Raw genomic sequence first — 14,859 nt, 5'->3', positions numbered from 1 at the left:
TGATGTACGACGACGTTGACTATGGGACGACTGCCGCACCCAGGAGTGTAACCCGGGTGGGCCCGTGTGTGAATCCAGGTCAGCAACACAAACCAATGTACGAAAGAATTTTGACAGTTTTAACTCTCAAAATGGAGGGTCAGCATGCGTCACCCGTGAGGTATATCATGTTAGGTATATCGTGGCACTAGCAGTTCAACAGAGGAGGGTCATGGTGTATCACATACAAACCTTGTCAATCACAGGATACAGAATGGTACTGACGATTGCACTCGACAGGTGATGTGATGTAGAGTACAGCAGGTCCTGGGGATAGTACAAGGATCTCCACATGAGCCTCGGGTCTCAGTGAATTGATCACGAAGTTCTCGAGGCCTCGACACACGAGGCCTGAAATCATCAGTTGTATATCACTGAGAAACGCAACGTCCACCTCTCACGTGCAGAGTACAGTTGACACTGGCAGTGCTCGGGGTTACAGAGCGTAGTGCACCATGCCAGACGGTTCCTGTAACCAAGACATTGTGGTAGTTACAGCATCACACTGCCTGGTATAGTTCAGGTGTTGGACTCCATACAGGTGTTTCTTGACTGTAACATGGTCGTCATCTTCCAGGTGTTCCAACACCTGTCTGGAGGTGTTGTAAGACCTGTTGTGGTGGTGGTGTGGAGTGTGGCTCGAGTGAACCAGGTCTGCTGACCAGCTAGTTCTGGTGTCCAACAGGTGAGGCTACCCACAGATCCTGGGCCTCTTGGGCGATGACGGAGGATTCATGAAGGAGGAGTGAGTGGGGGGAAGGACCAGGTTCCTCCGGCAGGTCACTCGCTCCTGAGAACGGTGCAGGAGGGAGTGAGTGAGGGAAGGACCAGGTTCCTCCGGCAGGCCACTCGCTCCTGAGAACGATGCAGGAAGGAGTGACAGAGGGAAGGACCAGGTTCCTCCGGCAGGCCACTCGCTCCTGAGAACGATGCAGGAAGGAGTGAGTGAGGGAAGGACCAGGTTCCTCCGGCAGGTCACTCGCTCCTGAGAACGGTGCAGGAGATGATCTAGTGTTAGATACAACGAGAGCTGGGAGTTACTCACTGTGTGATGGAGGAGGTCAGACAGTTCACAGTGGCTGGAGGTGGTGGCACCAGGAGTCGGACTTTACCTGCTGGTGGTCACTGTGGTTGTTGACGCTACAGACAACAGAAGCCTTCCCGCCCTTACCGTTGACCTACAAGGACCCAACCGTTAACAGGGGTGTTGTCAGGCATGATGATAAACAACCTAACTACCTGTTCACTCATAAGGTCTAATACGAGTTAAGGACTGACATGGCTGAGGAGTTTGTTTACATAATCAGTTTCGAGAAGTCTGATGTCCCGAGGTTGTAGCTACACGTAGGATACGTTTTGTTGTACATTCCTTATGGTCTGAATAGCAAGACTTGCGCCACCCGCGGTAGCCTGGTGTCCGGACTGTAGCCAGTGAAGTCCCGCGCAGAACCAGGGTCACTGATGACCTATAGATGTGGTGTAAAGGTGCGAGCTAATGTGTGCGGGTATGCGAGACACGTGACACTGAATGCAACACTTCGAGTCCCTTGAACTGATGGATGGGAGGAAGTGTGAATTCGCTTCTCACATTGACCGCTGCCTTCATCACGGGGACAAAGGTAATATTAACCTCACCAGTCTATCTGTTTATCTATGTATCTCTATCTCTATCTCCCCTAAGTCAAAGAGGATACATTTCGAAGCCCGCCTAAAAAGGAGTGTGTGTACTGGTTCATGTAGTTTGGCTGTTGTAACACGTGTCTGTGTCCATACACTTGGGTGTACAGTGCCTTCGTGTCTGTTATTTTCATCCGTTATTGTTGATAATATTAGTTATCATTATCATTATTAATATCATTATTATTATTATTATTATTATTATTATTATTAGACCTGTGGGTCAGACTAAGGCCTGCCAGCGGCTTCAGCACCAACACCGTGCCGTGCGGGTCGCATTTTGCTTCGCTCTGTTATTTAACAAAGGACACCAGCACGAAATGTGGGAGGATGTGGGTCAGCTGTGTGGAAGAATGATATATAAGAATTTAGTATCCTCGTGTTCTCTCTGTGTCAGCTCTACCTGTGGTCTCGCTCGTTGTGCACACAGTAGCAAAAGATCATCAAATTTGTACCAACAATTTACTGTTGTTGTGGAAAGAGATTCATACATCTTAGCGTATCATGATTTTTTTTTCAGACACATTTCTTTCCCACAGAATCTCTGACTGATATAATGTAGGAATTTGAATAACATTTATTGTTTTTCACAAATTTATTAGCGTCCGTTGTCTTATAAATTAAAAGTGTAGTAGTAGTAGTAGTATGATATTTCTTCGAGGGTCAAAATAGATGTAATTTATGATAAATATGAATAAGAACAGATGGATCATAGCTGTGAGAAAGTCAAACAAAATAGATGTAATTTATGATAAATATGAATAAGAACAGATGGATCATAGCTGTGAGAAAGTCAAACAAAATAGATGTAATTTATGATAAATGTGAGTAAGAACAGATGGATCATAGTTGTGAGAGGGTCAAGAAAAATGGATCATAGTTGTGAAAAGGTCAAAGTAGATGTAATTTATGATAAATGTGAGTAAAAACAAATGGATCATAGTTGTGAGGTCAAACAAAATAGATGTAATTTATGAACGTGAAGACTCACACTTAAGAATCTCACATTATTAACCCAGTGAGTACGACCCTTGATGTGGGCGGGACGACTCTTGGGATACAGTACGACCCTTGATGTGGGCGGGACGACTCTTGGGTTACATTACGACCCTTGATGTGGGCGGGACGACTCTTGGGATACATTACGACCCTTGATGTGGGCGGGACGACTCTTGGGACACAGTACGACCCTTGATGTGGGCGGGACGACTCTTGGGACACAGTACGACCCTTGATGTGGGCGGGACGACTTTTGGGATACAGTACGACCCTTGATGTGGGCGGGACTACTCTTGGGTTACATCACGACCCTTGATGTGGGCGGGACGACTCTTGGGATACAGTACGACCATTGAGCACGCCATTTCGACCCTTGCTTTTGGCTGTAAGAAAGTTGGGTTAGTCACAAAGGCCAGGTCGTGATACCTGAAGGTCGTAAGGTCGTAGTCTGAGGTTTTGTGAAGGGAAGGAGGGAGATGTGTGGAGTCAGACGACATACAGGAAGACCACAAACACCCGGGGTTATTTTCATGATGGAGAAGCCTCTGGCTTGTAGGTCGGTGGTGGAGATTTCCAATTTTACACAGAGTGTGGCAGGAGATGCTCCATGCATGTTTCCCCTCAGAATACGCATCAGAAATTAAGTATATGATGGCACACAGACTGTGGGAGGAGATGTTCCATGTATGTTTCCCCTTAGAACACTCATCAGGAATGATATACATTCTGTTATTCTTTTGTTTCAAGAACAGATTTGTGAAGGCCATAAAGTCTTTTTACGAAATATGTCGATGAGAAGTTTGGAAGGTCGACATTTGAGTGTTGTTAATTGACTGTTTTGGATGGGACGTATTGGGTCACCTTACTCTTATTCACATTTACTTTCACCTTTCTTCTTCCACACACTTTACCAAACTCAGTCACCAGCTTCTGCAGTTTCTCACCCGAATCAGCCACCAGGGCTGTATCATCAGCCAACAACTGACTCACTTTCCAAGCCCTCTCATCCACAACAGACAGCATACTTGCCCCTCTGTCCAAAACTTTTGCATTCAACTCCCTAACAACCCCATCCATAAACAAATTAAACAACCATGGAGACACCACACATCCCTGCCGCAAACCGACATTCACCGAGAACCAGTCACTTTCCTCTCTTACTCGTACTCGTGCCTTACATCCTCGATAAAAACTTTGCTTCTAGCAATTTCACCCCCCCCCCCACCATATGCTCTTAATACCTTCCACAGAGCATCTCTATCAACTCTTATCATATGCCTTCTCCAGATCCATAAATGCTACATACAGATCCATCTGTTTTTCTAAGTATTTCTCACATACATTCCTCAAAGCAAACACCTGATCCACACATCCTTTACCACTTCTGAAACCACACTGCTCTTCCCTAATCTGATGCTCTGTACATGCCTTCACCCTCTCAATCAATACCCTCCCATATAATTTACCAGGAATACTCAACAAACTTATACCTCTGTAATTTGAACACTCACTCTTATCCCCTTTGCCTTTGTACAATGGCACTATGCAAGCATTCCGCCAATCCTCAGGCACTTCACCATGAACCATACATACATTGAATATCCTCACTACCAGTCAACAACACAGTCACCCCCTTTTTTAGTAAATTCCACAGCAATACTATCCAAACCCGCCACCTTGCTGGCTTTCATCCTCCGTAAACCTTTCACTACCTCTTCTCTGTTTACCAAATCATTCCCCCTAAAACTCTCACTTAGCTCACCACCTCGACCAAAGCACCTTATATCGGCCACTCTACCATCAAATACATTCAACAAACCTTCAATATACTCACTCCAACTTTACTTCACCACTACTTGTTATTACCTCCCCATTTGCCCCCTTCACCGATGTTCCCATTTGTTCTCTTGTCTTACGCACTTTATTTACCTCCTTCCAAAGCATTTTTTTTTTATCTCCCTAATATTTAATGATACTCTCTCACCCCAACTCTCATTTGCCCTCTTTTTCTCCTCTTGCACCTTTCTCTTGACCTCCTGCCTCTTTCTTTTATACATATCCCACTCATTTGCTCTATTTCCCTGCAGAAAACTTCCAAATGCCTCTTTCTTCTCTTTCACTAATAATCTTACTTTTTCATCCCACCACTCACTACCCTTTCTAATCTTCCCTCCTCCCACGCTTCTCATGCCACAGGCATCTTTTGCGCAAGACATCACTGCTTCCCTAAATACATCCCATTCCTCTCCCCACTCCCCTTACGTCATTTGCCCCAACCTTTTCCATTCTGCATTCAATCTCTCCTGGTACTTCCTCACACATGTCTCCTTTCCTTGGTTAGTTACTCCACTAACTCACCCTCTTCACTTTACCACTCAATGCAATTTTTCGTTGTCTTTAATTATCATTTCTTCCTTGTATTTTCTCACTCGATCACCACGAGTAATACAGTTTACAGTTTACTAACTTTACTCAATAAATGCCCCCTGCTATGGACGATGTCAGGACTCATGGGTTTAAACCCTTCTTGATACAAACGATGAAAGAACGTAATCACTACGTCACTTCTTACCACCTGATACTCTCTCCTCACTGCTAACTAACCAACGGTAAGAGAATATCCTTAATGGGGGTACATCACTCGACACTTGAGTGAGGACGTGGGCTGAGACCACGTACTGTCCATGGTTCCTAACTCTGACCTTGTTTCTGACGCCTCGGGTCTCCTACGAGGTACAGTTTCTCAGTCATTAAACGAAAATCTTACTTCCGAGTTATTTGATTCATGATAGACAACCATCTACTACGCGTTAATCCTGTCCAAAGGTCGTATCACGTTGGACAGACTTGAGTGCCATGTTTTTATCCAGCCATATCCCACTCTTGCCCGGATCCGATGTGTTTACGTAAGGATTGACCGACGTCAGTCTAGTTTACACACACACACACACACACACACACACACACACACACACACACACACACACACACAAGTGGTAGCACTGCCAGCAAGACGTCTCCATCGATGAGAGTGTGTCATGGTCAGTGGGCGGGAGAGTGGAGCGTCGTACGGGACATTCCCGCCTGAAGAGAGAGAGAAGTCTTCCTCCACGCCTGCGTCGTGAAGCCCAGCCTCGAAGCTGGGTACCTTCCAGAACACGAGTGAGCCATAGTAATACAGGAGGGGAAGATATTCAGCCCCCTGCTCCCCGCCCCCTCCTATCCAAGGGATATTATATATATATATATATATATATATATATATATATATATATATATATATATATATATATATATATATATATATATACTTTTCTTTCTTTCAAACTGTTCGCCATTTCCCGCATTAGCGAGGTAGCGTTAAGAACAGAGGACTGGGCCTTTGAGGGAATACCCTCACCTGGCCCAATTCTCTGTTCCTTCTTTTGGAAAATTAAAAAAAAAAACGAGAGGGGAGGATTTCCAGCCCCCCGCTCCCTCCCCTTTTAGTCGCCTTCTACGACACGCAGGGAATGCGTGGGAAGTATTCTTTCTCCCCTATCCCCAGGGATAATATATATATATATATATATATATATATATATATATATATATATATATATATATATATATATATATATAGTTTCCACATCCGTTATGTGTCAGACACAAACCTACCCCGCCTGGACCACTGCACAACCTGGGTGTCGGTAGCATCATACACAGTTGTATACAACGTAGATGGTCACACTGTTAATGGACCTCGACCGCCATTACTGCACAGTTGTAAACATATCCCCGAGGTAGGGGAGAAAAAATTCTCCCTGCGTAATTCCCGCGCGGCATAGAAGACGTCTTAAGGGGCCCAGAGAGGGAGGGTGGAGACCCTCCGCTTCTTGTATTTCGATTTCTAAAAGGTGTAACAGAAGAAGGTGTCGAAGTGGGGAGTGTTCATCCTCCTCGAATGCTCTGGCTGGGGTGTCGAATTGTGTGTGGATTTAACTAAGACGAGAGGAGAGGAGAGAGATAGGTAGTATGTTTGAGGCAAGAATCCTGGATGTTCTGGCTCTGAGTGAAACGAAGCTCAAGGGTAAAGGGGAAGAATGGTTTGGAAATATCGTACGAATAAATCGGGGTTGGCAAGAGGAAAGGGCGAAGGAAGGGGCAGCACTACTGATGAAATAGTTGTGGGGGTATGTGACAGAGCGTGAGGAAGTAAACTGTATAGTGATACAGGTTGAATGCGAAGATGATTAATGTTGCAGTCAAGGATATAATTAGTGGGCATGGGATATTCAGTGATATGAATGGAAGTGGTGAACTGCTTGTGGAGTAATGTGCTGAAAAACGACTGGTTATCGGGAAAATCTGGTTTAAAAAGAGGGGCATGCACATGTATACGTATTGATAGGAGTGTAAAAGAGATACTTTTGGATGTAAATGTGCTGAGAGAGGCAGCTGGTGGGATATCCGATATCTGTTTTGTGGAGGCGAAAGTGATGATTTAAAGAGGTTTTCGGAAAAGAGGAAACAGTGTCGGTGAGAAGAAAGTGGTGAGAGTAAGTGAGCTTGGAAAAGGGACTTGTGTTAAGAAATAGAGGAGAGATTGACTGTATCATGGCTGAAGGGGTGAGTAAATGAAGCAAGGGGAGTGGGTGAGGAATGGGAGTTGTTTAGGGAAGCAGTGCTGGTATGTGCAAGAGATGCCTGTGGTATGAGAAAGGTGGGAGGTGGGCAGATTTAGAAAAGATGTGTGGTGGGATGAAGATGTAAAGTTGCCAGTGAAAGAGAAAAGAGAGGCTTTTGGGGCGATAATTATGGGGAAGTAGTTCAAATAATTGGGAGAAGTATAAAAGATAGCGGAAAAGGGTGAGAATGAAGGTGCAGGTGTTGAAAAAGAGGGCAAATGAGAGATGAAGTGAGCGAGTATCAGTAAACTTTAGTGAGAATAAAGTGTTTTGGAAGGAAATAAATAATGTGCGAAAAATAAGAGGACAAATGGGAACATCGGTGAAGGGGGCAAAAGGGGAAGTAGTAACAGGTAGTAATGAAGGGAGGAGGAGATGGAGTGAGTATTTTGAAGGACTGTTAAGTGTGTTTGATGATAAGATGGCAGATGTACGGTGTTTTGATCGGGGTAGTATGCGAAGTGAGAGAGTCATGAAGAGTGGTTTAGGGAAGAGAGAACAGGTGGTGAAAGTCGTACGTAAGATGAAATGTGGCAAGGCTGCTGAAGTGGATGGTATTGCAGCTCAGTTTATAAGAAAGGGGATGACTGTGTTTTGATAGGTCGGTAAGGTTTTACCTTTATAGAATGGCACTATGCATGCATTCCACCAATCCTCAGGTACTTCACCATGATCCATACATGCATTGAATATCCTTACCAACCAGTCAACTACATAGTCACCCCCTTTCTTAATAAATTCCACTGCAATACCATCCAAACCCGCCGCCTTACCGCGTTTAATCTTCCGCTTGGCTTTCGCCACCTCTTCCTCTTCCCTCTTCACCAAACCACTCTCCATGACTCTCTCACTTCGCATACCACCCCGACCAGAACACCCTATATCTGCCACTCTGTCTTCAAGCACATTCAACAAACCTTCAAAATACTCACTCCATCACTACCTGTTATCACTTCCCCTTTTGCTTCCTCCATCGATGTTCCCATTTGTTCTCCTGTCTTACGCACGTTATTTACCTCCTTCCAAAACATCTTTTTATTCTCCTAGAGTTTGATGATACTTTATCACCCCAACTCTCATTTGCCTTCTTTCTCAACCCTTGCACCTTCCTCTTGACCTCCTGCGGCTTTCATTTATACATCTCCCAGTCATTTGCACTCCTCCCTTGTAAGTATCGCCCAAACTCCTATCCTTTCTCTTTCACTAGCAACTACTTCATCCCACCACTCACTACCCTTTCTAATCTGCTCACCCCCACCTTTCGCAAGCCACATCCCTTTCCTCACCCACTCCCCTTGCTTCATTTGCTCTCATCTTTTGCTTTACTACTTTCAATTTTCATGGTATTTCTTCACACGTCTCCTTTCCAAGCTCACTTACTCTCATCACTCTCTTCACCTCGACATTGTCTCCTCTTTTTCAAAAACCTCTACAAATCTTCACCCTCGCCTCCAAGTGATCAGACATCTCACCAGCTGCCCCTCTCAGCACATTTACATCCAAAAGTCTCTCTTTTACACGCCTATCAATTAATACGTAATCTAATAATGCCAGTTGACCATCTCTCCTACTCACATACGTATACTTGTGTTAATCTCTCTTTTTGAACCAGGTATCCCAGTCACCAGTCTGTTTTCAGCGTGCTGCTCCACAAGCTCTTCACTGTTTCCATTCATAACACTGAATACCCCTTTCGCAACAATTTTACCCTCAACTGCCACATTACTTACCTTCGCATTTAAATGACCCATCACAAATACCCGGTCCCCTGCACCAAAAATGCTGACATACACACTCAGCTGCTTCCAAAACACCTGCCACTACTGATCTTTCTTCTCATGTCCAGATGCATAAGCACCAATAATCAACATCTCTCCCCAACCACTTTCAGTTTTACCCACGTCAATCAAGAAATTACTTCCGTACACTCTATCACGCACTCCCACAACCCCTGCTTCAGGAGTAGTGCTACTCCTTCCTTTGCTATTGTTTTCTCACCAACCCCTGACTTTACTCCCAAGACTTTTCCAGACCGTACTTGCCCTTTACCCTTGAGCTTCGTTTCACTCGGAGCCAGAACATTCATGTTTCTTGCTCCAAACATACTATATACATCTCTCATGTTGGTTACATCCACACACATTCAGACACACCAGCCTGAACCTTCGAGGAGGAGGAGCACTCCCTGCTTGGCTCCTTCTGTTTCATGTTTTAGAAATTGAAATACAAAGAATATATATATATATATATATATATATATATATATATATATATATATATATATATATATATATATGTATATATATTAGTACCAAAACATGATAGTTTCCACATCCGTTATGTGTCAGACACAAACCTACCCCGCCTGGACCACTGCACAACCTGGGAGTCGGTAGCATCATACACAGTTGTATACAACGTAGATGGTCACACTGTTAATGGACCTCGGCCGCCATTACTGCACAGTTGTAAACAAACCTTGCCGACCCGGTGCATTCTAGGAGCAACGGCCGTATTTTTTTTTTTTTTCCTGAGGATGATCAAAGACATACTCAAGTACAAACTCATTTTACACTCCGCTAGTATTACCCACCTTACTCTAACTTGTCCTAGTGTTACCTAAGCTATCGGTCGCCTGGATAGGATTATTTTTATGCATTTTTAAGTGGAGAATCCTGTCCTGAGTCTTACTTACCTCACTAAATCTAACCAAATGTAAGATAACAGAACGTAGATACATTTAGATTTGGTATATATGTTTCAGTGGTTTTGAAACAGGCTGAGAGTCTATTATAAGGAATAGGAAATCCCATCATTATCATCTTCAGTCAGTTTTTTACTTCATCATGTATTTAGTTTACTTGACGTTTATTCATTGTTTCTCCTTATTTATCTACACCATATTTAATGCCTTTAAGAGTTCACGAGACGAAGGAAAATACCTCACACACACACACACACACACACACACACACACATATATATATATATATATATATATATATATATATATATATATATATATATATATATATATATATATATAATTATTTAGCTCACGTCGCGTCACAAGACTGTCGCTTCTAGAAATAACTGGCCTCCTCTGTCCCATCAGCTTCCCAGAAGGTAAACAACCTGTGTTTACAGACAGCTGTTCATCACAGGCGGCAGTGTGGCTACGGCCAGGACTAGGCTACAGGGGAAGCCACCACAACGCTCACCTCTGTGTAACATTCCGTCACTTCATTATTATTACATGTAGGTTACGGAGGCACCTCCCCCACACTGCCTTTGCCCGCCGAAGTCCTGATGTAAATACGGCGAGGCTATAAGGGGACGCTCTGATCCTGTAGTTTACATTTTCAGTTGTAAAAAAAAAAATAAAGTTATGGAATCATTTCATCTGCGAGTGGTTCACATCCCCTGGTTAGGTTTGCCGCTGATGTGCCTTTAATTATGAAGACCTCAAGTTGTGCAGTGTTAATGTGTATGGTTATACCAGGTGAGGGCGAGGTGCAATGCTGATTTATTTGTTTATTCATTTATTTATCGTCAGTTTACTATTGCTGGTAGCCCCATATAGTCACTTTTGTGGAAATTTAGATTATTATTATTATTATTATTATTATTATTTATTATTATTATTATTGCCTATATCACCTTATCTACAAATTTTCCACTGCGCAGTGTAAAATAACAGGCAAATGTTACTTTAAGTTCGATGAGATAACGTAGATTACGTGTTTCTTGTATTGCCAGTTGCACTAGTTATTAAGATGATGTGATATATATATATTATATATATATATATATATATATATATATATATATATATATATATATATATATATATATATATATATATATTAGAACTCTGCTTGTATTGTTACACCACAAGTCTTAGGTCAACCTTCGGCGAGGTTGTATCACTGGGTAAAGTCTCATCATAGAAGTGGCAGTAACGCAGTCCTAGGCTACACAGGCTTTTAGAAAGGGAAGCCTGTGTAGGAGGACCAGGAGTCTTTCTTTGAAAGATGTCCTAAGACAATATGTGCGTTAATAATGATGGTAATGATAATTCAAAAACAAAACTAATAATCATAATCATAATAATGAACATTATAATGATGATAATAATGATAATAATAATGATTATGATAATAATAATGATAATAATAATAATGATAATGAATATAATGATAATTATAATGATAATTATAATGATAAGTGATGATAATAATAGAAATAATAATATTAAGTGAACAGATGAATGAATGACCATCAGTTGTACAAAAACGGCAGTCAAAAGCTGAAAATATACAGCGAAAATACACACAGTATATTGGGTCTATTAATACGGCAGGGGACGTCAAACATACAGTCAAAGTTTACACAAACATTAAAGGTTATGAATGATGACTGGCTCATGGAACAAGCACGGGGGATGCCCTCGTAACTGTGTGTGTGTGTGTGTGTGTGTACTCGAATGTTCTCGATGTTGTGGTGGTGGTGGTGCTGAACTACAACTCAGGAGGTTGTGGTGGTGACGTGAACAGTGTAGCAAGTTGTAGCCGAGGTGTCTTGGTAAGATCCAGGTTGTGATGAGAGATGATTCAAGCCGACCTTTGTCTCCAGCGGTGCTTGTGATGTGTTGCAGGAGGGACGGGTGGAGGTAGGTTGGTCATGCGTGTACATTGATTGCATATTATCGTACATCTCTTTATTCATCTGAATGCGGAAGATGTAGACATGGTTCTCTGCTTCCATCAAAGAAACATGAGATTTTCTTATTTCTTGTGAAGGAATTTACATTGACATATCCTCCATTCTCGAGTAATGATTATAAACTTTGTTCAAAAAAGCTATGTTGGCAGACGCATTTTCCTCGACGTTTTCAATAAGGGTGTGATTTGACAGCGCGCGCTTGTTTGCTTCTGAATATTGATTGATTATCATTATGAAAATAAGTATACAACATTGTAAACGAGAAAACAAGGAGCCATCACGATCTTGTGGAGGTCGTGTGGAATCGCTAGCTATAGAGAAGTTTGGCAAGTGGCCCCGAGGTACTACGGCATCACCGTATGAGGTAGTCAGCAGTTGTGCAGAAGGTGGAATGTATTCTTGACGTTGTGTTCAGTGTAGTCTGTATACGGAATTTGATCTCTTTTGTTCTCGTTTCCAGACTTGCTCATCTTCACTGCAGTCTCAAGAACTCTCCCACAAGCTCCTAGTGTTCGTCCTCACTCAACCAGTCACTCCTGTCGGAGCTTGCAACGAACTCCTCCCAGAGGTCGTCACTTAAACCACAGCCCCGTCCCCTCCGTCAGTCGCCACTCACGAATGCACACATACCTGCATCTCTGGCCATCTTGGGTGTTGGAGTGTGGGATGGGAGCACAGCTCTGCTTCTGTCCAGTCTCATCCTCACATCACAAGACGTCTGCAGGTAACATTATGAGTTGTTTGTCAAGGCTTGTTAGATGTTAGGAAAGTTTCCTGACTCCCACCTACACATTCGTCTGGTGGTAATTACGTAGAAGCATTTGTCTCAAGAGATGGCTGACCCTGTGTTGTGGCATTACTGTTTAGTACATGTGGCAGGACTCTGTAAACACCTTATTTACGAGAATTGGTACTTTATATTTTGTGCAAGTTCTTATTTACACCTGACTTGAAAGTAACACTACTTAACACTTAAGCTAGGTGATGGACACACGCTCCTCTTGGTTGTAACACTACTTCATATATTATACTTTGGTATTATAAATACTTTACACTTATACGATGCCCTTGAATACACCGTACTGTCGTAGTAACAACACTTAACACTTATAATGACTATCTGATACATTTAGGAGACATTTAGATAGACTGTAGGTCTTTTAACACTTACACGAGATCCTAAAGGACACTTTACTATTGCATTACACTTATCAGAACTTGTAGTGTACCTTGTATGTCACAAGAAGCAGCTCTTACTTAACACTTACACATTCCCCTAGATTACATAGTACAGTAATTGTAGCAACACTTAACATATGTGACAGCCCCTTGTTAATGTAATGGCGTTACTGTTTAGTATAATGAACTTAATTACACCTTATCATTGTAGTTATGCTTGGTATAATGAAGGTAATTACACTTTATCACCTACAGTAATACTGCAGTCATGCATGCTTGAGCAAGGCGGTGAATGTAAGGGTCTAGATCAAGGGTTTTTTTTTAACCTTTTCTTGCCCTTTGCACCATTAAGACTTGCCTCATGAACTCGAATCATGTCAGTACAGTACAACTGATATTTCTAATTATTTCAGGATTTATGAGATAATAGATAGATGCAAAAAGTATATATATTTGTTTCAACATGTAAAAGTATGTGTATTGGAATCTGTGTTGACATTTGCCTGGGTCACCTCGCGATGGTTCGTCGACCACAGGTCAAGAGCACCTGCTCAGGTTACACCTGTTTAACACTTAAAGTCCACCGTATGGACTTCCCTTATTTAAAGTCTATCATATTAGGTTACTCTATTTAAAGTGCACCATATTGACGCACCGTGCGTAGGGCCACTACCAGGCTTAGGGCCACTACTCGTCCAGTAGTGGTCCTTGAGTATACCAGGGGCCAACTCGTCCAGTAGTGGCCCTTGAGTATACCAGGGACTAACTCGTCCAGTAGTGGCCCTTGGGTATACCAGGGACTAACTCGTCCAGTAGTGGCCCTTGAATGTGCCAGGGACTAACTCGTCCAGTAGTGGTCCTTGAGTATACCAGGGACTAACTCGTCCAGTAGTGGCCCTTGAGTATACCAGGGACTAACTCGTCTAGTAGTGGCCCTTGAGTATACCAGGGACTAACTCGTCCAGTAGTGGCCCTTGAGTATACCAGGACTAACTCGTCCAGTAGTGGTCCTTGAGTATACCAGGACTAACTCGTCCAGTAGTGGCCCTTGAGTATGCCAGGGACTAATTCGTCCAGTAGTGGCCCTTGAGTGTGCCAGGGACTAACTCGTCCAGTAGTGGCCCTTGAGTATACCAGGGACTAACTCGTCCAGTAGTGGCCCTTGAGTATGCCAGGTACTAACTCGTCCAGTAGTGGCCCTTGAGTATACCAGGGACTAACTCGTCCAGTAGTGGTCCTTGAGTATACCAGGACTAACTCGTCCAGTCGTGGTGCTTGAGTGTGCCAGGGACTAACTCGTTCAGTAGTGGCCCTTCAGTATACCAGGGACTAACTCGTCCCGTAGTGGCCCTTGAGTATGCCAGGGACTAGCTCGTCCAGTAGTGGCCCTTGAGTATACCAGGGACTAACTCGTCCAGTAGTGGCCCTTCAGTATACCAGGACTAACTCGTCCAGTAGTGGCCCTTGAGTATGCCAGGGACTAACTAGTCCAGTAGTGGCCCTTGAGTGTGCCAGGGACTAACTCGTCCAGTAGTGGTCCTTGAGTATACCAGGGACTAACTCGTCCAGTAGT

General features: G+C 43.2%; 1 long non-coding RNA gene across 1 annotated transcript in view; it reads left to right on the top strand.

Annotated features, from left to right (window-relative positions):
• Positions 1-14,859, top strand: part of LOC139756410 (uncharacterized) — a 225,148-nt gene that overhangs the window by 160,881 nt on the left and 49,408 nt on the right. Inside the window, exon 2 of the long non-coding RNA XR_011714333.1 lies at positions 12,568-12,831. This is a non-coding gene — a long non-coding RNA (uncharacterized lncRNA). The remainder of the gene's footprint in view (positions 1-12,567; positions 12,832-14,859) is intronic.

This window comes from Panulirus ornatus, chromosome 2 (assembly GCF_036320965.1).
Source record: "Panulirus ornatus isolate Po-2019 chromosome 2, ASM3632096v1, whole genome shotgun sequence".
Classification (NCBI taxonomy): domain Eukaryota; kingdom Metazoa; phylum Arthropoda; class Malacostraca; order Decapoda; family Palinuridae; genus Panulirus; species Panulirus ornatus.
The sequence above is the reverse complement of the archived record's forward strand: the minus strand, read 5'-3'. Positions and strand labels throughout refer to the sequence as shown.